The sequence below is a fragment of the Podarcis gaigeae genome (assembly GCF_964106915.1).
Source record: "Podarcis gaigeae genome assembly, chromosome: Z".
NCBI classification, from domain to species: domain Eukaryota; kingdom Metazoa; phylum Chordata; class Lepidosauria; order Squamata; family Lacertidae; genus Podarcis; species Podarcis gaigeae.
The window spans coordinates 38,032,599-38,056,938 of record NC_139691.1 but is presented as its reverse complement, the minus strand read 5'-3'; the positions used below and the strand labels follow the sequence as shown (position 1 = coordinate 38,056,938).

Genomic DNA, 24,340 nt, shown 5'->3' with positions numbered 1-24,340 from the left:
ATAAGCCTTTGGGGACTGTTGTCCATTTGACCAGATGCATTAAGTAAACAGAGCCTGTTGGTTCTGGTCAATGGCCCATTCATTTATTTATTTTTAAAATTTGTCCCATATTTCACCATTTGGCTCTCAAAGCAGCTTACAACAATAAAAATTGCAATATACAATAAATAAATAAATTTGTAAATCAAATCCCCTCGAGCTAAAAACCTCATGAATCTAAACCCCCTTTCCCCAAAAAGTAAAACATCTGAGAAGCCATCAGGGTGCAAAGGCCTCCCAAAATGAAACAGCCTGGCAGTCAGTAAGGACAGTACCTGCTTAAGGTGGGAGGGAGTTATGTAGAGATAGGCTCACGATCCTAAAGACACGACTCCTCGTTGGCATGAGTCAATGTGTGACAGCTAGTCATAGACACCAACTCTAAGGGACTCAGACCCCTTCTACTCCCACAAAAAAAAATATTTTTGGAGGGGACGGGCACTCCCAAAATTGACTGGGCCAAGCTGCCCCAGCCTCCACTGCAGCCACCATGTGAGAGTGCAGATGAGGTGCCTAATTGCTTACCCACTTCTCTCTCTCCTGGAGTGCCCACTCTCATCTCCTCCCTTCTGGTGTTTTAGCACAGACACAACACGCTTCAAGTCCCCCACCACAGAGGGGACTTGGCTGCCGCTTGCTGGCATCCAGGTGGGGAGAGGATGGGCGATGCATATTGTCCCTCAGCAAGCCCCCCAGCTCAGCCTCTCAGTGCCGGCCCCACCCAAGGCTGTGCTGTGCTGCCTCCCACAACTGGAGCCTGGCAGTCCAGTCCTCAGAAGTGCTGGATGAGGGTGTAAGGCAGCACAGCACTGCCAGCCCAGGGGGACTCACCCTGCTCTTTGCTTGCTTGGCTCTGGTCTCCCTCCGGTGCCTTTTTTGGGTATGTTGGCAAATGCCTAATATTCAAAAATTCTAATCTTGCAGGAGTATAGGAGATTAGAAGAGGAACTAAATGTCTGCCTGAGCAAACCTGGCTATTGTGATGAAACTTTTTCAGCAGCTAATGGTTGCTCTCTTTCACAGCACTTGGACTTAGTACCATCATCTCCGTCTGCCACATCTCTCCTCTGAACTGAGCTCACAAACTGACAGCTCACAGGCATGAAACAGATGTATCCCAAGCCACGTCCACCAACCCCAATCTCGCCCCCCCCAAAAAACACACACACACTAGTATGATGGTTGTATACATGCCCAACATATGAAAACATTGAGGATCCATTCTGGGTCTTCTGAAAAAGCTGGATTTTTATTTATTTTTATAGTATAAGAAAAAGCAGGGGTTTTTCTTTTATTACATTATTCTGGAATACTAGCTAAATAATGATAACACTCTGTGGCAGCATGCCAAACATATCCGAAAAACCAGGAACTACATACCTGCCAGGATGCTGTCAGTGGCTGGTTGCCCAGGAAAGAATAAAGACAAGGAAAAGTTTCTTACCATCTTTTTTATTTCAGTCTTTACAGAGGGAGGCTATAGAACCCATCCTCTTGGATAATGGTATTCTCCCAAGTGAATCTCCACCCCGTCTCTCTCACTTTCTCATTCGTCATTCTCATCACCTCTTCTACGGGTGCTGCTACGTGCCCTCTGTCTTCAAGCTCTTTCCTCTCCTACTTTTAAGGCTTGCTGGGTTCTGGGAAATGGAGGCTCTGGAGTGATTTCTAATGACAACATGTCAGCTGGGTGTTGTTTCAGCTCTCCCATGATTTCCCAGCTTCCCCCCTCACCTGCCTCTGAGCTGCGACCTCCCTCAAACCCCTGTTGTAAATCTATACTGTCTTCCTCTTCCTCCTTCCTGGAAGGGTCATGATGGGGAGACGGTCTCCACCATTCCTCCTTTGCCCAGTCCCTGACAATACCATTTTAAATGCTAAGTGTGGAAATGACACACACACACACACACACACACACGGGTGGTAAACAGTGAGGTCAAAAGGAGGGGGGAATGCAGTAAATAAATGAATTGATGATGATGATGATGATGATGATACAAATCCTCCTGTTGAAATAAATCATTCAATACATGTTAGAACAAGCATCTAATTTCCCTCTTTGCTCTCTTCTAGTTATTCTTCTGTGATGCACTGTTATTCTTGGTCAGATTTTTCAAATCAAACAAGTAAGAAATAACTTGGCATCCTTTGATCTAAAAAAAAAAAATCACCAATATAAAATTGTTTGGACATGCTGATAAAAAAAACAAAAAAGCTTGACATCACATATCAGCTTCACATCTTTTATTCTTTTTCATAAAGAAATCCCAAACAGGATAAAAAATAATTGATCAAATAAACACGGCGACGTGTATAAAGGGCATAAAACTTTAAGGCACTGAATAATTTGAGGATTATTCTAGCAACAGCAATAATTTACACTACCCAAAAGTGATGCTGTATTTTTATGATGCTCTGATCTTCTTCACACCAAGGGCCAGGCTATAAAGAGGCATGTTCCAAGAAGAATCAAAGATTTTTAACGCTGGCATGATTGATTGATTGATTGATTGATTGATTGATTCATCCATCCATCCTTTCTGCTCTTTGTTGACCCTCCTCTTAACAGACTGGGAGGGCTGGGAGCAGAGGAACCAATAGAGGCAGATAAGGAGACATTTGTGGGGTAACAAAAACAAAACACGTAAGAGATGGACCGTGCTCAATGAGCAACAGAGCATTCCCACTGCTATCCCAGTGAGGAAGGGTCATATCGAGGCCCACATCCAGGTTGCTTTATTATTATTATTTCTAGGGGGAGATATTTCACTACTGTACATGTATGGGTGGGAATAGGGAAGGTCAGATCTGTTAATTTTGGTTTCTTTCAGTTTCTCCCCACCCCCAATTCTAAGTTCAGTTTCCTACGTTTGCACATCAGCATTTTTGCGGGAATTTCTACCAATCTACCAAATATTTGTATGCAATTTTGCTTCTCCAAAGCAATTTCCCCAATATACTGTATAATGCATTTCTGTATATTTTCACTAATATATGCACATATATATGCACACTTACCCCAAACAACAACAACAGCTGGTCAAACAATTGCATTGTAAAAACTGGAGAGGTACAAATTTGGAGGAATGGCTGTGTTTGGGTTTACATATTGTTTTGGAAAGTGTAAATAAAATGAAGGAACTGGAAACTGCACCAAATGGCACTTACTTCAGTTCCCGGATTAATATTAGAAATTATGCCAATACTTTTTCACATGTCATTCTGACAAAAGTATAAGCTGATTCCACACTTTTAAAAGTGCTCATTTGAAAGAGTGTGTGCTTCTTAATTTGTACAGATCAACAACTGTACATCCCTTGAACGTTACATGATGAGAGCTAATGTGGGGAGGAGGTTAGAGTGTTGGACTAGTACCTGAGAGAGAAGGGTTCAAATAGCCACTCAGCCATGAAGTTCACTGTGAGACCTTGAGCCAGTCGCTACCCCAGCCTAACCTATATCACTCGGCTATTCTGGGGTTCAAATGAGGAATGGGACAACCATGTACACCGCCTTAAGTTCCTTGGAGAAAAGGGTGGGATACAAATGCAATAACCAAACAAACTGGATAACATTTCAGTGTACTGCTCAACTATTTGTGTACACACATATAGAGATTGTACACTCATTGAATGTAACATGTGAACAGAACCCCTCTAGTTGAAAGCTGAAACAGAATCGAGGAGTGGGATACAATGGAGAGTAAACATCCACACAAATAATGCAGGGATGGGAAACTGTATCGCTCCAGCCATTGGCAGTCATTGACCATCAACTATCCTTGCTGGCTGTCTTGGATGGGGGTTTCTCAACAACTGGAAGACACAAGTAGAATCATAGAATCATAGAGTTAAGAGGGATGCTGAGTTCAATCCCCTGCAATGCTGGAATGTGCAGCTATCCCATATGGGGATCGAACCTGCAATCTTGGCATTAGCAGAATGCTCTAACCACCTGAGTACTGGACTCAATGGACACACAGTCTGACCTGGTATATTACAGCTTTCATATAAAGGAAAGGTGACCAATCCAACAATCACTGGCAGGCAAGCATCCTGATAAGCAGCAAGGACTCTCCAGCACTTTTATATAAGTTTATTTACAAGGAAAACACACCCAGAGCACGGTGAACAGGGTGCTCTCATTAACAGTAGTTGTTCAATCTGACTCGTTGTCCCTCCCTCCCCCAGAAGGAAGAACGCCAAAGTCTCACCTTTCTTCTCCTTCCCTTCCACTGCTCTCTGAGCTTCTCTAATCTCCTAGTGTGGGGACTGAATTGCTGGCCTGTCTCTTCCCCACTCCCAGAAGACACAACCCCTGACTCTGGCTTATCTGCTGGTTGCCTGGCAATGCTCTGGCTGACTTCCAACCCTTCCTCTCCCAGGGAGCTGGCAGTGTCTTCCATGGGAAGGAGGGGGGTTGGGCTGTCTTCTCTAAACTCTGACAGACAGCTCTCCTCTGCAGAGTCGGCCCGTTGCTCGCTTAGTTCAGTTTCTGGGGCTGACTTTCTGCTGCGTCCTGGGGGGCCACGTTCCTGGCAGCCAATGTGTTATCCTCATCATCCCTGACCACTGGTCATGGTGGCTGGGTTGGATGAGAGTTGAAATCCAGCAATATGTGAATAGCCACAGGTTCCCACACTGGCCTTCAATGACTGGAAATTCCCACCCCTACCTATAGGTGCCAATGATTAAATCTGCAGCATTTAGATGTGCTCTACCAAGGAGATAAGCCAGGAGCATTTTCCAAGGAAATATCTGGAGTGCCATGGATTTTCCATCCCTGACATAAAGGAACAGATTGGGGGTGCTCCAGGCATCATTTATACCAGGTCATCAGCAGTTATTGCTCTCTCCTCTCCAGCCTCATTGTTTTTAAGAGTAAGAGACTAGGATTGGAAAGAGGACCCAACATTCCAAAATATGTAACTCCCATTGTTCTGCAATATGGTTAACAGAATGAAAACTGTGTTACAGCTAACCCATCATTTCAACCCAGCACGGCAATATTTCTATATATCCCCCCCCCCCCCGAAACACTCTACAATAGGCTGAAAAATGCACTTCCTGCAATGATTCCCCAAGGGAGAAGTTTCTAAAGAAATGTCACTCACAGTGATAAAGAAGGAATATCTCAGCTGTGTGTGTGGCGGAGTTGGAGGTGGGGGGGGGGAGACTACCACTTTCACAAACTACATTTATGTGGGCTCAGCTTTCAAAAAATATATCCACACAGCAGTTAGAATTGCCGCAAAAAAAGAGTCTCACAAAACAGTGCTAGGCACAATATACTCTCCTAAAGTGATGTTGAATATTTTTAAGGGCTGGGTTGAATTTATGTGGGCATATATTTCCAGAGTGAAAAAGGGAGTTTCAGATCCCCAAACATATTGCCATTTTTATACCATTTTGCTCCACTTCACTACAGCTTTTAGCAGTTGCTTTGACTACACACACACACACACACACACACACACACACACACATATCCAGTGGTTAGCTATATGATCCAGCCAATAATGGTTCATCTAGCCACTGTTATGACATCACAGTTTGCAAAGCCAATCAGATCTGCCCAAACTGTAAGACCAAAATTAAAATGAAGGCAGTGCTTCCTGTCCCCTTTTTAAATGAAAAGCAAATAAAAATGGGAGGTTGCCTGTTCTTGATAGGGTTACACATCTTGGAGGTACTCCTGGATCCTTTGCAGTTGCTCAAGGCTCATGTGGCCTCACTGGCTTGGAGTGCCTTCCATCAGCTTTGGAGATAGCCTGATTTCTGTTGTTTATGCTCTTGTAACTCTTAGGTTAGATTACTTTGATGTATTATAGATAGGGATGCCACTAAAGATGGTTCAGAAGCTCCAGCTGGTATAGAATTTGGCAGCCAGCTTACTCACTGGGACATGATGATTTGAGCATATTACACCAATCCTGGCCCCAAAACACTGACTACCAGTAAGTTTCCAGGCCCAATTCATTTTGCTGGTGCTGACCTATAACATCTTAAATGGCTCAGGACCTCATTACCTCAAGGACTGCTTCTTCTTAGATGAACTGACCCAGATCCTACGATCATCATCTGAGGCTCTTCTTCATGCACCTCCTCCATGAGAGATCTGGAGCATGACAAAGTGAGAATGGGCCTTTTCTATGGTGGCTACTCACTTGTGGAAGGCTCTCCCCATGGAGGCTTGCCTGGTGCCTTCATTACATATATTTAGTTGCCAAGCAAAAATGTTTATCATCAACCACACATTTCTAACCTTTAAATGTGTCTGTGGGAGTGGGGGTTAATGGTTTATTTTGTTTTTGCTTCAATGCGTACTTTTCATTTTGTATTTTTATGCTGTGAACTGCCCTGTGATCTTTGGCTGAAAGGCGGTAGACAAATTTATTAAATAAGTAAATAAACAAGCACTTTTGCAAAGTTAGTGTGCAAAATGCATTATATCGGAGAAATTGCACATATTAATTGAAATGCAAACTGATAAGGAAATAGAGAGAACTGAATACTGGGGAAATGAAAAACCCAAAACTAACAGATTCCTCCATCCTTGTCCACACATTGCTGTCTTTTCTTGTTGAGATACCAATTACAATGTATTTTCACCATTGCTTCCTTCTGAGTGCAAGCTCCATATGAGAGCCACCTAAGGAGAAACACCTCTGGAGAAAAGGAAACAAGAGCAGCCAGTGGACTCCTTTGAAGAATGGAGGTTTCCTGGTTTGAATTAAGGTTTATCAGAATTAAGGTTCTGATAAAATCTATTGCACCTCATTGTGATTACCATATTTTCCTGTGTATAAGACTAGGGTTTTTTTTTACCAAAAAAAAAGTTTAAAATGGGGGCTCGTCTTATACATGGGTAGTGCTGAGGGGTGTTTTCTTAATTTGGAGTCCCCAGAAATAGGGGGTGTCTTATATGGGGGGGGCATCTTATACATGAAAAAATATGGTATGCCAGATTGAACTACATTAATTGATTTGTTTTCATAGCCTCGGTTATCAACAAGTCAACAGCAATTTAATATAAGTTAATATTTTCAACATGAACGTTAATGTCAAGCATTGTCTTAACCAAGTTGTCTAACAAATTAGATTAGATTATGTATAGACTCAGGTTTCAATAAGAAGCATAAGTCATCTTCAAATACTCTGATATTGCAAACTATTTTGCATTTTACTTTTTAAGAACTGCTTGTTAATTGTCGAAGAGGTAAGTTGTTTGCATTTCCATCCCACATTGTTTAAAATATGTGTGATGTGGACAGTTTCTGATCCATTCAAGACATTCATCATATTGATGTCCCCATTCAATTTTGGGGGAGGGGAAGAGAAATAAGCAAAAGAGAGCTGAAATAATAAATTATCCTGTGGTATAATCTTTAAGCTGCGAAAAGCAATGCCTTAAGGCCTGCATGCATTATAATTCATTCTGTGCAACCTGGATGAAATGATCATGATGGAAAGGCGTCATTAACTTGGCTTGACCAAAAATGAAATAATATATTGTTGCAGCAAGTTGGATAGAGCTGTGTTTGATGTTTACAGGTTGCTGTAGACCATTCATTTAAAAGATGCTGTAGAAATGGCACGAAAATAAGGGGTGGAGGGATGAATAAATCAATTTAGCCTGGGAATTGCTAGTGTGAAAGTTCAACCTGTATCCCAATTATTCAAAAATGTTCTGTGACATTTTAACCATTTCATAGATAGTGGCATGTCATAAGCATCAGCCTATTTCATCTCATGCATGATATGGATTCATCCTGTAGTTCAGCCACCACCTTTTAAAATGGGAGCCATGAGTAACAAGTTGAATCAGTGTCAATACCTTGGAATCTAGGATGTCAAGTTTAAATTTCTAAACCATATTCACTATCTGTTAGAAACTTCCTGTGATTTCAGATGTCTAGGAGATTCCCGGAGATAGGTTGTAAAGCACTAGAAAGTTGCTATTTCTGTATAAATATTCTCTATTTGTGGCTGTAGGAATATTGAAGTCTTTCCAGTCCACTATATCAAGTTCTAAGAAGAGATATCTGAACATCAGTTTTCAGACAGATTGTTATTATTGATAAGTCATGTAAGATGCTTTGCCATGACTAGTAGTCATACTGCTACGATTACTTTTAGTAGTAATTAAGATATATCCGAAAGTGTCAGCATTTGCATTTGTGACTGGAAGAATGTTGTGGCATCAATGTTTGATTTGTAAAGATGATTTTTCAGTCAATAGCCAATAGTACCATCTATACTGAGATTAGATTATACTATTGGCTATTGACTGAAAAATCATCTTTACAAATCAAATATTGATGCCACAACATTCTTCCAGTCACAAATGCAAATGCTGACACTTTCGGATATATCTTAATTACTACTAAAAGTAATCGTACCAGAGTATTCTTACTGAGAATACTGAATTTATACTGGGTGAGCTCCTGTTGCTCTGCCCCAGCTCCTGCCAACCTAGCAGCTTGAAAGCATGCCAGTGCAAGTAGATAAATAGGTACCGCTGTGGCAGGAAGGTAAACAACAGGAATATTTTAGCTGTTAAGTTGCTATAGTTTATTTCACTTAAAAATAAAATTATGACAGTATTGATATGGGTGAAGGTACACCAAAAGATATACACAAAGATCAGACAGTGAGGATATGAGACAAATAGAAACAGAAACAATTCACTGGGTATACCTTGGAGTATGTAGTCAGAAAGGACCACCACTTGTTGTTAGCAGCTGCTGGGGCTACAAGTGGGGAACTTACAGGTTTGAACTCTGCTACTTCCTGTAGTGAGCTACTCAGAGATGCAGATCAAAGGGCTATGTTTTTGGACAACAATTCTCATCATTTCTGACAGATGGCCGTGCTACCTGAGGAGTCCAACAACATTGAGGAAGGATAGTAAGATATTAATAGAGCATCAGCTTTGCGTGCAGAAGATTCAAACCCTGGCATCTCCAGGTAGAGCTAGGATTGTCCTCTCTCTGAAATGCTGGAGAGTCTCTGCCAGTCAGACACAGTATAGACTGAGCTTGATGAACCAATGGTCGAATTTGGAATAAGGTAGCTGTTTGGTAGACTTCAGGCCCTGGTGCCACGGATTCATGCCCTCTGGTATGCATCCTTGCTAGTTTCCTGGGCTGCCAGTATTCCTGCATCCCAATTCCAAACAAATGTGTTTCATTGGGGTAAGTTGTCAAAATATTTCTGGGCAAAACAAAAACAAAGAAACACAATGATACATTTACCATCAAGATCACCTGGAGTTTTAAAATGCATTTGTTGGAAACCTGCCACAATGGACTATCGATCTGCTTGCATGAAAAGCATACATAGGCAACTAAGGTTGAACTTGCCTTAGAAAAGGAGGCATGTTTGAGAACATCCATGACATGACGTGATTCCAGTACTTTGTTTTACCAAGCTTCTTGTTAATTTGAGATTGTGTTTAGTGTGTCTGTCACTATAAAGCACAACAACATTTAGGCTGTATGGCCATTTACCCAGGGGAAAGTTAGGGCCCTCAGATAGAGGTTAAGCATGGCAATCCTCAGGAATGCACTCTCCTTTGAAAATTAGCTTGATTTGAGTTGAATATGTATGCTTTTCATGTACAGAACTCAAAAATCCATTGTTGCAGGGTTTTCAAAGGAGTCCCTTTTTTTAAAACAACCTCCCACGGCTGAAGACTAAGCAGGAAACTACAGTACATCATTCATCAAACAATGTGGAACAAATTACACATGCCCTCATTAGCAATTACCTGAGAAACCTTCCTTCAGCCTACTTTACGCAATAATGACAGCTAATAATGGGTTCCATGACATGGCTGACCTATGAATGACTTCACACAAAGCTGTTCAGTAACCTTTAAAAACATAATTATACCTGCCTTTCCAGTGTACACTATTATTTCAGTGAATGTGAAGCACACAGATCTTGCTATGCATGCCACTTGAATTGGTGGTTATCTTGAATTCTGATGAAACTCACAGTATGTCCACTATGCATAGGTTTGAGCCTCAGATCAGTAGAAGATGCATAGGCACTTCATACTTTCTAGACCTTGTCCAAAGTACACAAGGATGGGACCTTGTCCAGTCACCTCCCAACATACATTTGTTTAAGCAGCCAAAGGAAAACCTGAAGTCTAACATGATGATCAGTTAAGGAAAATGTAAATGTAACAACTATAATTGAAGTAAATGTAGCAACTATAATTGAAAATATATATCTGCATTTGACATCAATAAGCACAGTAATGACGTACAGTAGAGCAGAAATGGGACACCCATGTGGCCGCTGGACTACCGCTCCTATAATCCATGGCCTTTGATAGCATTGGCTGGGGCTGATGAGAGGTGGAGCCCCACATCATCTGTTGAAGCACATGTTTTTCTACCCATGGTATATAGAGCAATGGGGATATCATCAATGCAAAGGCAAAGGAACATAAGAAGATCCCTGGTACCTCAGACCAAAGTCTGCAAAGCCCAGCATCCTTTCTTCAATCATGGGAATCTCACATTCAGATGTGTAACTAGGGGTTGGTGAAACTGGACACCACTGGTGGCAGAGGCCCAGTGTGTGCGTGCGTGTGTATGTGTGCACACACGTGCGCACACACAAACAAAAATAACCCCACATCTCAGACAATGGAGAGTATGTGCTGCTGCTGGCACTGTGAGAGAAGCTTCCCGTCTCGCACCATGGTACAAAGGCTTGCAAAAAAATAAATAAAAATTCCCTTCTTTCTTGCCTTGCCCTTACTCCAGATGTTTCAAGTACTTGGGTTGCATGAAATATAGTAGTTTGTAATGTGGCTATTGGAGTAAATATATATTTTTTTTCCTTGGTGGAAGCCCAACCAATACAGCTCCCTGTGAAGGGTGCAAGGGACACTAGGTATACTTCTGTATACATATAGGACATGAGCACAATAGCCCTCTTGTGATCCTTTACAACTGGTATTCAGAGTGACACTGCCTCTGATACCGAAGGTAATATAGTCATCATCACTAGTAGCCACTGACGAGCAGGTAAAGTGGTAGAAGTCCAAAATATACTTTAACACATGAGAACACTCCAATGTATTAAATTCCCTTTGCTGGTCCTGGAACACACGACACAAAAATATCAGTTTTGATCAGAGAGTGCAAGTAATCTGATGAGTCTCTTGAATGACTTCAAAGAATGTAATTTCAAAATGTTATGATGCAGTATCAAAAGAACATGGAATGTGTGCTCCCCAACCCTTATATTTAGAACCAAACTTCATTTGCTTTTTCAATCAGCCAGCCTGACATTCCTTCTCCAGTTAAACCCAGCAGTGTGAGCATATGCCCCAGTCTCCCCCATCCACATGCACACTATTCATTCCTCTTAAAAGTCTTTTAACAAGGCCTACACTTAAATATTCTCTTTTTGGATCCAGTAGGAGCCTTCAAAGCCGATTATCTTGAAAAGGCTATATGAATCTATAGTGAAATATTTATGGTAACTTGTCACCAGCACCTTCATATTGCAATATTTCTTTTTGTTGTCCATCCTTCTTCCTCTGCTTAATGACAGAATTCCAGTAGTAGTGAAGAAGTCCATGTGCTGGTAATGATACTCCACTATCCGTGTGATTGGGATATAAGATGGTTCCTGTCATTTTCCTTTCACTCAAAGATGAAGGTGGGTAAAAAGGACTGTCTACTTAAGTATTTATAGGCAGTGTTTATTTTTCCACAACAACAATGATAACAGCCTGACACATGCCAGGAATATTATTGAAGCAAATTTGCACATTATCTAGAATGGGAAAAAATTATACTGAATAATTCATCTTGCTCTAGCCAGTGGTGTGGCGCTTTGGAGTAATTATTGTGTATAATGACATCACTTATCCTCTCCTTTCTACAAAGTGGGCTTTATGCAACATTGTCTACTAGTGCAAGGGATCTTGTGCTAGTGATGGGTAAATTTTGATGTTTAAATGTTGCACAACAGAGGAATCAAATGCAATGGTCGCACAAGCAGAAACCTGTTGAGCAACAGATTGCACAATCTATTGTGCAACAAGGTAACCAGCAACCTGCTTATGCATTTGTGTGTGTGTGTGTGTGTGCACAACAATGACGTTCTACTTGTGCAAAACCTTTCACTAGCAGGATCAGTTTACCACTCTGTGACTCAAATGAGTGCTTCATTGGATTCCACCTCTGAAATGTAACTTATGTCCTTGTCATTTGCAGTGATTTTAGCACAACCCTTGAGAAAAAAAAACCTTCAATAAATGGTGGGCTTTCTGTAGGGTGAAGTGTTGTCATGATTCAATAAATAAATAACAGAAATGGCCATTTCCATTGGTCTGCCTCCACATGGGTGATCTCACTGTGTAGTATGTTGGGATGCTCCTAAGTAAATTATTGTGAAGTCAAACCATTTTCTTACATTATTTCAGCACAGAGTTTGAGCAGCTGCACAGGAACAAGTTAGTCCGAACTTGTAAAGTATTTTCTGGGGAACATTTTCAGTGTAGGGCGGGGAAAATAGTTTTTATGGACTTGGGTGAGGGCAAAGTGTTTCTTCAAAAATAATAAAAAGTGTACACTTTCATGACTGTTCACTAATGTTTACAGCTTTCTCAGCTAAATGCTTCCATACCGTATTTTAAAATTTTAACTTCAATCCTCTTTGTAGAAACAACGACATTGTCGCATGAAATAACTTTGGGCCATGTGATGATGTCACAGTGTAAAAAGCAAAGTGAATTGAGAGCAGGGGCAAGAAGAATGATGGTTTGAAGTAAAAACTGAGTTGAAGTAAAAAGAGAATTCCAAAGGAGGTCGCAAAATGAGGTCTGGCTATGTGACAATGTCACAGAAGGGGGAAATGAAGGTACATAAGAGTGAAGGCAAAAAGAGTGCCACTTTGAAGGAGCCGGGCAAAAGCTGCTACCAGCTGATTTACAGAGATAATTGCAATAGAGCTCAAAGCAGAGCATGATAGTGAGGTACACGGAAGGTCTTAGTTTTCCTGAATATCTCTCGGGGGCATCTTCTCTTTTCTCTGCTCCCCACTGCAACAACCATAAAAAGCTTTTTTAAAAGGTGCTGATTAGGAATATAAAGCCATAATGGAATGGTTATTATTGGACCTCTTAGCACACAATTCTTTCATAATTTCATCTCTTTTACTCAATGATGCCAAAGAGAGAGAGAGAGAGAGACTTAACTCAAAGCTAAATGTATGCTTTTGGGCAGCATCGTGGCTTTGCTGAAAGCCACTTTCCCTTATTGTGAACTTGACTAAAACACAATGGTGAGTAACTGTTCTGCTTTTCTTACTAGGTCTAAATTGAGCCGCTTCTGAAATAAGCAATAAGAGAATGTCAAGTCTTAAGTGAAAGCAAGTCCCTGAAGAGTGATTTGAAGGTATAGTCTGCTATTAGAGGAAGCCAGATATTAGACATAATAGTAGAGATACCTTTTGAAAGTCTAGGAATGTCTCAATATTTGTGTGCATGTGTGTTGAAGAAAAGTGGAGTTTTTGAAAGGGTTGCACATAATGGGTTGATCTCAGTGAAAAATGTGGGGGCGGGGGACGATGACACACAGGCTAGAATTACCTGGAGGCCTTTGCAGAATCTGTTTCTTGTCACATCTGCTCTTGAAATTCCCATATCTCCCAGCAAAAAAAAAAAAGTTCCATCTGGGTTTCTTCGAGTTTGCCCAGTAGAACCCCAGATCATGTTTTAATCTTTAATCAATAGTGTATCTTGCCTTCTGGGAGTGTGAATCAGATGTGCAAACTGCAAATGCAGCAAGAACAGCTGCTGGGAGGCTTGGCTAGTTTTGGATAAGAGCAGCGAAGAAGTCTTTGCTTTCTGGGAGAAGTTATTTCTCCATTAACTGAATGTTACTCAGAGCTTTCATATGCTTGATGGTACCTTTCTGAGTAGATCCTTCCTTCCTTCCTTCCTTCCTTCCTTCCTTCCTTCCTTCCTTCCTTCCTTCCTTCTATCTCTCTCGCTCTCTCTTTCTTTGTGTGTGCATATGAGAGAGAGAGAGAGAGAGAGAGAGAGAGAGAGAGAGAGAGTGCACAGATGGAAATATTTCAGAGGGAGGGGGTATTGTTTGAAGTTTCTTGATTATTTCACTCAAGCGAATGACCACATTTGCCTCTGTTTTAACTGTAGCTCCTGATATTATTTTGGTTTTTAACTAGGGCCACATTCCCTTTCAGGCAGTCTTCAAACAGCCACCAAACAAACAAACAAACAAATAAACAAATAAATTTGTGTACCTGTATTCATCTGTAGTTCGCAGGGTGGTTCATAGCATATAAAAAAGAGATAAAAACACAAAATAAATGCCTGTACAGTAATGGGTGGGGCTGAGGCAAAGGGGGTGGAACTACTAATATAGATCTTAATGTGTATTGGTGGCTAATTTCTGCACATGCTTACTCACCCTTCTCTATCCTCCAGACAAGTAAGAGGCCTAAATCAGACTTCCAGGACACCTTTCAGTCAGGCAAACATACTCAGGAACATATATTCCTTTGATAATGGAATCGCTCCCACAGAACTTACAAGTGCACCTCCACAAATTTGCTTTAGGTACAGTAAGGGGGTGATTTTAGTAACAATTTTAACATACTGTGGAGGAGTCATATGTAGTGGCTGCATTGAAATGAGCACTATTGTGCTCACGCCCAACTTGTGGGCTTCCCATAGGCATCTAGGTGGCCGTTGTTGAAACAGAAAGCTGAACCAGATCGGTCTCTAGTCTGATCAGGCAGGGATCTTTTCTTATGTTTTGTAAATCTTCATATTATTGCTGTCAAAATGTAACCAACAATGCGCAACCCTGTTATGGAGAAGCATAATTTGAACTCTTTGGGCATCTTTTCTTCATGAGAATAGGGAAACTGTTGTTGGAACTCTCTAAAGTGTGCATTATGTCAGTGTAAAGCAGCCTAACTGGCTTCAGTGCCAGACCATTGCTTTACTTTGAGCCATGTCTTACCAAAAATCTCTTTCCAGTAATTGTGCTTGTCCCCATAAAGTCAAAGAATTCAAGAGAAGCAGAGAAGGGGGTCTGGATACTGACCCCCCCCCCTTGCCGCTTCTGTTGGAAAAGGGGTGTGGTTTAAACAGACTGGTCACCACGCCCCTTCCCATTGTCCCCTGCTCCTTTCCCCGCAAGGGTTCAGGTGAGTGCAAAACGCCTTGGGGTGCAGCAACCTTTGGGGAGGGGCTGGGGGGGAGGATGCAATACTAGGGATGCAATTCCTAGGGAAAGAAAGTAGTCACGTGTTCAGTTATGGAAAACTTAATAAATATTTCATACAAAAATAAATAAATAAAATAAATACTCAATGACCTGCCTTTCAAGGAAGTGGAAATGAAGCAGCTGGTTGCCATGGTGAAATTATGATGACACTGTCACTCTGTTGTCTCACTGCTGAAGTCATAAGTCAGATTCAAGGAGGGATTTGCCCCCAAGGCCCTGCCTACCAGTTAACAGTCACCTAAAGTTTTCCAGTAAAACATGAAATGGTGCACACGCTACACCTTGTTTGTGCGCTTATCAGGCATGTCCAAAGTCCATTTTGGGGGCCTAATCCAGCCCACCGGTCAGTTTAATCCGGCCCCTGTGGCAGTTTATTTATTTCCTGGGGTAGAATCCTAAAAAAACAAACCCTCAACAAATTCAACCCTAAAAAAAGGTTAACAACTTGGGTTGGCTGTTTTGGCGGCTCTCACGGCCCTTCACTTCATCAAATCTGGACCTCTTTGAAAAAAGATTGTACAGGGTGACAGTCAAAGAGTTCAAGAGAAGCCGAGAAGGGGGAGCTGGATGTCCGGAGTTTCATTCTCTCCCGTGCTGCAGTGTGTGTGAGACTACTGGATCACATACTCTGTGTGTTGACATTCCATTCTTTGGAAGAGGGAACAGAAGAAACTGTGCGCCACTTCCGTCTTCTTTGTTCTGTGTTCTGTTCTGTTGTTCTCTCTCGGAGGGCCCACCCCCCATGGTTCTTCCGTTGGAAAAGAGGTGTGGTTTAAGCAGCCCGGTTGCCCCACCCTTTCCCATTGTGCCCTGTCCCTTTCCCTGCAAGGGTTCAGGTGAGTATAAACGCATGCAGAAAGACAAACGTATTTTACCACCCTACTTCCCATGTTAATCACAACACTATACAACACAATACAATAAAAATACCTTTATTGGCATTTCAAGTTAAGACTTTCCAAAATGGCTTGAGATACAAAGTCTTTCTTCTTTCTGTTTTCTGTTTCTGAGAGATTTGAATTGGGAAATCCTTTCGATTCTTCATGAATAAGAGGCAATGGGGTGAGGGAGGCCACGGCCACATCCACACCATTTAACGTGCTATGAAGCCGCTTTAAACACTCATGGCTTAAACACCCCCAAAGACTCTGGGAGCTATAGTTGGAAAAGGGTGCCAAGAGTTGTTAGGGGACCCCCTGTCCCCTGCAAGAAGGGAACCCTACCTCTAACCCCACCCCTACCCCTGACGCTAACCCTAACTCTAACCCTAACGCTAACCCTTAAGCCTTAACTAGAGCTACAATTCCCAGAGTTCCCCGGCAAGAAGGGAACCCTAACCCTGCCCCCCTATCTACAGCTACAATTCCCAGAGTTCCCTGGCAAAAAGGGAACCCTAACCCCAACCCTTCCCCCTATCTACAGCTACAATTGCCAGAGTTCCCTGCCAAGGGAACCCCAACCCTATCCCTGCCCCTGACGCTAACCCTAACCCTTAACCCTTAACTAGAGCTAAAATTCCCAGAGTTCCCTGGCAAGAAGGGAACCCTACCCCTACCCCTAATCCTACCCCTAATCCTAATCCTAATACAGTGGTACCCCGCAAGACGAACACCTCGGAAGATGAAAAACTCGCTAGACGAAGGAGTTTTTCGTTTTCTTAGCCGCTTCGCAAGACGCATTTCCCTATGGGCTTGCTTCGCAAAACGAAGCTTGCCCCGCAAGCTCCGGGGATAGCGGGAAAGCGCAGCATGCCTTCCCCTCTGTCCCCGGACCCCATTTGAACCAAGGGGCGGCAACAAGGAGAAGCGATCTTCTCCCCGCTGCCCCTTGCTTTAAAACAGGTCCGGGGACAGAGGGGAAGGCGCGCGGCGCTTACCCTCTGTCCCCGGACGGTCTCCATAGGAACACATTGATTGATTTTCAATGCATTCCTATGGGAAACCATGCTTCGCAAGACAAAAAACTCACAAGAAGAAAAAACTTGTGGAACGAATTAATTTCGTCTTGCGAGGCACCACTGTACTTAAGCACCGTAACAAGTCTCCGTCCCCTTAACCACCTACAGTTCCCAGAATCCCTGAGGGGAAGCCATGCCTGTTTAAAGTGACTTCATAGCAGTTCCAGTGGTGCACCTAATGTGGCCTAATGTTCCCTCCCTCATTTTGTTCTCTCCCCACTGCCCCATCACTTGCAGTGCAGCAGATGTCTGCCTGCAGTCTCCCTTCAAATCTCCTTCTCTCAAGTATGGCCAAGGCCTTGCCCATTCCTCACTGCCAGTATTTCACATTCACTTCTCCGATGTAAATAGGGATGTCCTGCGGTTCTCTTGATGACTTTTAAGACTGGACTTGGGGAAAACCTCACCGGCTCCAGACATCCCTGTAAGGCAAAGGCAAACAGGTGAGTGGGATGGCCAACACCCGATAGCGTCCCCCCCAGATTCCTCCTCTGTTTGGCTGCCTGTTAACAAACAAGGCTTCCAAACCACTTTGCACCCATCTCAGCCAGCGTAGCCTCACAACATCCACTAGCCTGAATGCAAATTCTTCCGACAACCATCTACCAGCTGCAAACTCATCAGGTCCATTGCCAGACATCAACCAGTTTCAGAGCTGAGTGTCAGTCACCTTCAAGTAGCGATCCCACCAGCAAGTAATCTTTGTACTTGCCTTCTCCTTGCTCCATAGCATCGCAGCGCCGGGTGATTGCCTCCTTCCGCTTGCCAGCTTGCCGCCACGGGACAGGAGACCGCCTAGGCTGAGTGTCTTCTTTCTGTTTCTTGTTTCCGAGAGATTTGAATTGGGAAATCCTCTCGATTCTTCATGAATAAGAGGCAATGGGGACAGAGCATTTCAAGTTAAGACCTTCCAAAATGGCTTGAGATACAAAGTCTTTCTTCTTTCTGTTTCCTGTTTCCAAGAGATTTGAATTGGGAAATCCTTTCGATTCTTCATGAATAAGAGGCAATGGGGTGAGGGAGGCCACAGCCACATCCACACCATTTAACGTGCTATGAAGCCGCTTTAAACACTCATGGCTTAAACACCCCCAAAGACTCTGGGAGCTATAGTTGGAAAAGGGTGCCAAGAGTTGTTAGGGGACCCCCTGTTCCCTGGCAAGAAGGGAACCCTACCTCTACCACCACCCCTACCCCTGACGCTAACCCTAACTCTAACCCTAACGCTAACCCTTAAAGCCTTAACTAGAGCTACAATTCCCAGAGTTCCCCAGCAAGAAGGGAATCCTAACCCTGCCCCCAATCTACACCTACAATTCCCAGAGTTCCCTGGCAAAAAGGGAACCCTAACCCCAACCCTTCCCCCTATCTACAGCTACAATTCCCAGAGTTCCCTGCCAAGGGAACCCCAACCCTATCCCTGCCCCTGACGCTAACCCTAACCCTTAACCCTTAACTAGAGCTAAAATTCCCAGAGTTCCCTGGCAAGAAGGGAACCCTACCCCTACCCCTAATCCTACCCCTAATCCTAATCCTAATACAGTGGTACTCCGCAAGACGAACACCTCGGAAGATGAAAAACTCGCTAGACGAAGGAGTTTTTCGTTTTCTTAGCTGCTTCGCAAGACGCATTTTCCTATGGGCTTGCTTCGCAAAACGAAGCTTGCCCCGCAAGCTCCGGGGATAGCGGGAAAGCGCAGCATGCCTTCCCCTCTGTCCCCGGACCCCATTTGAACCAAGGGGCGGCAACAAGGAGAAGCGATCTTTTCCCCTCCACCCCTTGCTTTAAACAGGTCCGGGGAAGGCAACGGGGAGAAGCAATCTTCTCCCCGCTGCCCCTTGCTTTAAACAGGTCCGGGGACAGAGGGGAAGGCGCGCGGCGCTTCCCCTCTGTCCCCGGACGGTCTCCATAGGAACGCATTGATTGATTTTCAATGCATTCCTATGGGAAACCGTGCTTCGCTAGACGAAAAACTCACAAGAAGAAAAAACTTGTGGAACGAATTAATTTCGTCTTGCGAGGCACCACTGTACTTAAGCACCGTAACAAGTCTCCGTCCCCTTAACTACCTACAGTTCCCAGAATCCCTGAGGGGAAGCCATGCCTGTTTAAAGTGACTTCATAGCAGTTCCAGTGGTGCACCTAATGTGGCCTAATGTTCCCTCCCTCATTTTCTTCTCTCCCCACTGCTCCATCACTTGCAGTGCAGCAGATGTCTGCCTGCAGTTTCCCTTCAAAGCTCCTTCTCTCAAGTATGGCCAAGGCCTTGCCCATTCCTCACTGCCAGTATTTCACGTTCACTTCTCCGATGTAAATAGGGATGTCCTGCGGTTCTCTTGATGACTTTGAAGACTGGACTTGGGGAAAACCTCACTGGCTCCAGACATCCCTGTAAGGCAAAGGCAAACAGGTGAGTGGGATGGCCAACACCCGACAGCGTCCCCCCAGATTCCTCCTCTGTTTGGTTGCCTGTTTACAAACAAGGCTTCCAAACCACTTTGCACCCATCTCAGCCAGCGTAGCCTCACAACATCCACTAGCCTGAATGCAAATTCTTCCGACAACCATCCACCAGCTGCAACCTCATCAGGTCCATTGCCAGACATCAACCAGCTTCAGAGCTGAGTGTCAGTCACCTTCAAGTAGCGATCCCACCAGCAAGTAATCTTTGTACTTGCCTTCTCCTTGCTCCACAGCATCCCAGCTCCGAGCGATTGCCTCCTTCCGCTTGCCAGCTTGCCGCCACGGGACAGGAGACCGCCTCGGCTGAGTGTCTTCTTTCTGTTTCTTGTTTCCGAGAGATTTGAATTGGGAAATCCTCTTGATTCTTCATTAATAAGAGGCAATGGGGACAGAGCATTTCAAGTTAAGACCTTCCAAAATGGCTTGAGAGACAAAGTCTTTCTTCTTTCTGTTTCCTGTTTCCGAGAGATTTGAATTGGGAAATCCTCTCGATTCTTCATGAATAAGAGGCAATGGGGACAGAGCATTTCAAGTTAAGACCTTCCAAAATGGCTTGAGAGACAAAGTCTTTCTTCTTTCTGTTTCCTGTTTCCGAGAGATTTGAATCAGGAAATCCTTTCGATTCTTCATGAATAAGAGGCAATGGGGTGAGGGAGGCCACGGCCACATCCACACCATTTAACGTGCTATGAAGCCGCTTTAAACACTCATGGCTTAAACACCCCCAAAGACTCTGGGAGCTATAGTTGGAAAAGGGTGCCAAGAGTTGTTAGGGGACCCCCTGTTCCCTGGCAAGAAGGGAACCCTACCGCTACCCCCACCCCTACCCCTGACGCTAACCCTAACTCTAACCCTAACGCTAACCCTTAAAGCCTTAACTAGAGCTACAATTCCCAGAGTTCCCCAGCAAGAAGGGAATCCTAACCCTGCCCCCTATCTACAGCTACAATTCCCAGAGTTCCCTGGCAAAAAGGGAACCCTAACCACAACCCTTCCCCCTATCTACAGCTACAATTCCCAGAGTTCCCTGCCAAGGGAACCCCAACCCTATCCCTGCCCCTGACGCTAACCCCAACTCTAACCCTTAACCCTTAACTAGAGCTACAATTCCCAGAGTTCCCTAGCAAGAAGGGAACCCTACCCCTAATCCTACCCCTAATCCTAATCCTAATACTTAAACACCGTAACAAGTCTCCGTCCCCTTAACCACCTACAGTTCCCAGAATCCCTGAGGGGAAGCCATGCCTGTTTAAAGTGACTTCATAGCAGTTCCAGTGGTGCACCTAATGTGGCCTAATGTTCCCTCCCTCATTTTCTTCTCTCCCCACTGCCCCATCACTTGCAGTGCAGCAGATGTCTGCCTGCAGTCTCCCTTCAAAGCTCCTTCTCTCAAGTATGGCCAAGGCCTTGCCCATTCCTCACTGCCAGTATTTCACGTTCACTTCTCCGATGAAAATAGGGATGTCCTGCGGTTCTCTTGATGACTTTTAAGACTGGACTTGGGGAAAACCTCACCGGCTCCAGACATCCCTGTAAGGCAAAGGCAAACAGGTGAGTGGGATGGACAACACCCGACAGCGTCCCCCCCAGATTCCTCCTCTGTTTGGCTGCCTGTTAACAAACAAGGCTTCCAAACCACTTTGCACCCATCTCAGCCAGCGTAGCCTCACAACATCCACTAGCCTGAATGCAAATTCTTCCGACAACCATCCACCAGCTGCAACCTCATCAGGTCCATTGCCAGACAACAACCAGCTTCAGAGCTGAGTGTCAGTCACCTTCAAGTAGCGATCCCAACAGCAAGTAATCTTTGCACTTGCCTTCTCCTTGCTCCACGGCATCCCAGCACCGGGTGATTGCTTTCTTCCGCTTGCCAGCTTGCCAACACGGGACAGGAGGCCACCAGAGCCACGGCATCCCAGCGCCGGGCAATTGCCTCCTTTCGCTTGCCAGCTCGCCACCACGGGACAGGAGGCCGCCTGGGCTGAGTGCCACCGAGCTGCCCATTTCTCTCTGGGGAGGGCAACTGCTGAGGCTTGCGCCTTGGCCCACATTTATACCCGCTCAGCAGCCAAATGTTTTTGTCACATCACAATCAACCCACAGACAATGGCAGCAGCTGGGGAGGCATCACCATCACTCCCTCAGCCCTCACAATGGTGAGCCCAGCTCAGCAGCCAAAACACACACACACACACACACACACACACACACAAGTTGTGCCAATATCTGTGAAGGCCACACCGGAAACCCAAAGGGGCAGGAGGGGGACATTTTTCAGCCCAGTGGTTGCATTTCCCTCCACACAACACTAGTCCAACACACAAATGAACAGAGCAATGAAAGCAAGCCTTATCTTTGCACAGGAAGCTGTTGAAGGAATGACATGCAGAGAGAAAGTTAGCATCTCAGGAAAAAAACACTTTTTCATCAGTCAATCAATCAATCAATCAATCAATCAATCAATCATTTATTGTATTTGACTAAAACCCATTATAAATCCAGTTACAAAAGCACCAAACCCAATGACCCAAACTATGGCTCCCAGATTCTTGGGGGAGGGAGCCAGGTGGATGCCATGTTAACTCAGCAATGTGTCAAGTGATGGCGACCTACTACCTCCAGGTTCAGAGGTGACATATTTCTGCATATCAGTTCCTGAGAATCACGAGGGCTGTTGTGGTCAGATTCTGCTTGCAGTTTTTGCACAGGCATCTGTGAGAACGAGAAGCTGAATTTGGGCCACTGGCCTGATCCAGGCAGCTTTCTTATGTTACAAAGGAAGATTTCCAAGAGAATACTTTTAATGCAGCACTCCAAGAAATGCTGCAAGTTTCAGAAAGTCACATAATGCACTCCAAAAACAGAAATTTTGAAACCATTTCAGAACTGTGTCATTTATCTATTTTTCTGCATCTCTTATCTGAACTATGTACTTGCAGTTTCTTTGAGTATGTTTTATTCCAATTTATTTTTATTTGGTAGCCATTTCTCCCTTTCCGAGGAAGGAACAAAAGCATTTGAAGTTCTTAGTGTCCCTGACCTAAGGGTCTGACTCCTCTGCCCTGCCTACCAAGCGCTCACTGGCTGGTGTGCCTTTCACTGTAGGGAGATCAGAAGAGGACCGCTACATTGGCAGAAGCCTAAGCAGCCACGAGCTTGCTATTCAGACACAAGGATATTGTTTTAGTCATTTATTCTTATTTTTAATTACTTGGCACCACAGGCAGCTCTCTCCAAAAATGGCAAAGGCTACAATCCCACCTACATGGGAGGAAGCCCCACTGAATTCAGTAGGACTTACTTCCAAGTAGACATGGGTGCAGCAGTGCTGCAAGGATCTCTCTTGGAAGTCCAAGTAAATAAACTGCCACAGCGGCCGGATTAAACCGACCTGTGCAAAAACTGCAAGGTTAGGATTAGGGGTAGGATTAGGGGTAGGGGTAGTGGTAGGGGTAGGTTTTTTTAGGGTTGAATTTGTTGAGGGTTTGTTTTTTTAGGATTTTACGCCAGGAAATAAACTGCCACAGGGGCCGGATTAAACTGACTGGTGGGCTGGATCAGGCCCCCAAAATGGACTTTGGACATGCCTGATAAGCGCTTGGTCAAGCATCATTAACTTTAGTGGGCTTAATTGTGGCTTACTCCAGAATAAATAGGAGAGAAAAGAAGGGAATTGTGTTTTGAGATCTGATCATGAGCAGATCTTTATTTCTGAGAGGCAGCGTTTATATTAATGCTTGGAGAGTTGACATTTACATGGGGAGGCTCATTGAGGTTGCTATCACCCATCTGTGACATAAGAAGACATATTTCTTGAAAGCTTGAAAGCTTAAGTAAGAGGTGCCAAGGTTTCCACTTGACCTCTGATCAGGATGCTCTTTTCTATATTCTTAGATGCTTGGTAACTGTGGATCATCAATTCAATTTCCAAGGGAAAGAAAGTAGTCATGTGTTCAGTTATGGAAAACTTAATAAATATTTCATACAAAAATAAATAAATAAAATAAATACTCAATGACCTGCCTTTCAAGTAAGTGGAAATGAAGCAGTTGGTTGCCATGGTGAAATTATGATGACACTGTCACTCTGTTGTCTCACTGCTGAAGTCATAAGTCAGATTCAAGGAGGGATTTGCCCCCAAGGCCCTGCCTACCAGTTAACAGTCACCTAAAGTTTTCCAGTAAAACATGAAATGGTGCACACGCTACAGCTTGTTTGTGCGCTTATCAGGCATGTCCAAAGTCGATTTTGGGGGCCTAATCCAGCCCACCGGTCAGTTTAATCCGGCCCCTGTGGCAGTTTATTTATTTCCTGGGGTAAAATCCTTAAAAAAAAACCCTCAACAAATTCTTTTTTTTAAAAGAATATTTATTAAAGTTTACAATAATAATAGAATAAAAGGAAAAAAGAAAAAAGAAAAAAGAAAAGAAAAGAAGTAACAAAAATACAAAAATACAAAAATGAAAATATTTAAAAAACACATAAAGTTTCCAATGCTTATTTTTCATTAACTTATTTCCCAGACCACCTCATACCTCCCTTTTTTGTATTCCAGTTCAAATTATTAGTTCAGCAAATCCTTATC

The 24,340-nt window shown here is 43.7% G+C and overlaps 2 long non-coding RNA genes across 3 annotated transcripts in view; one reads left to right on the top strand and one right to left on the bottom strand.

The window, feature by feature from the left end:
- The window catches only part of LOC310837046, a 48,486-nt gene extending 27,154 nt beyond the window's left edge, over nucleotides 1–21,332 (bottom strand). Inside the window, exons 1-2 of the long non-coding RNA XR_014560371.1 lie at nucleotides 20,740–21,332; nucleotides 16,309–16,678 (exon numbers count right to left, since the gene is read on the bottom strand). This is a non-coding gene — a long non-coding RNA (uncharacterized lncRNA). The remainder of the gene's footprint in view (nucleotides 1–16,308; nucleotides 16,679–20,739) is intronic.
- Nucleotides 1–24,340, top strand: part of LOC310837033 — an 81,232-nt gene that overhangs the window by 15,766 nt on the left and 41,126 nt on the right. For both annotated transcript variants that reach the window (XR_014560354.1, XR_014560355.1), the window contains exons 2-3: nucleotides 13,385–13,468; nucleotides 15,082–15,251. This is a non-coding gene — a long non-coding RNA (uncharacterized lncRNA). The remainder of the gene's footprint in view (nucleotides 1–13,384; nucleotides 13,469–15,081; nucleotides 15,252–24,340) is intronic.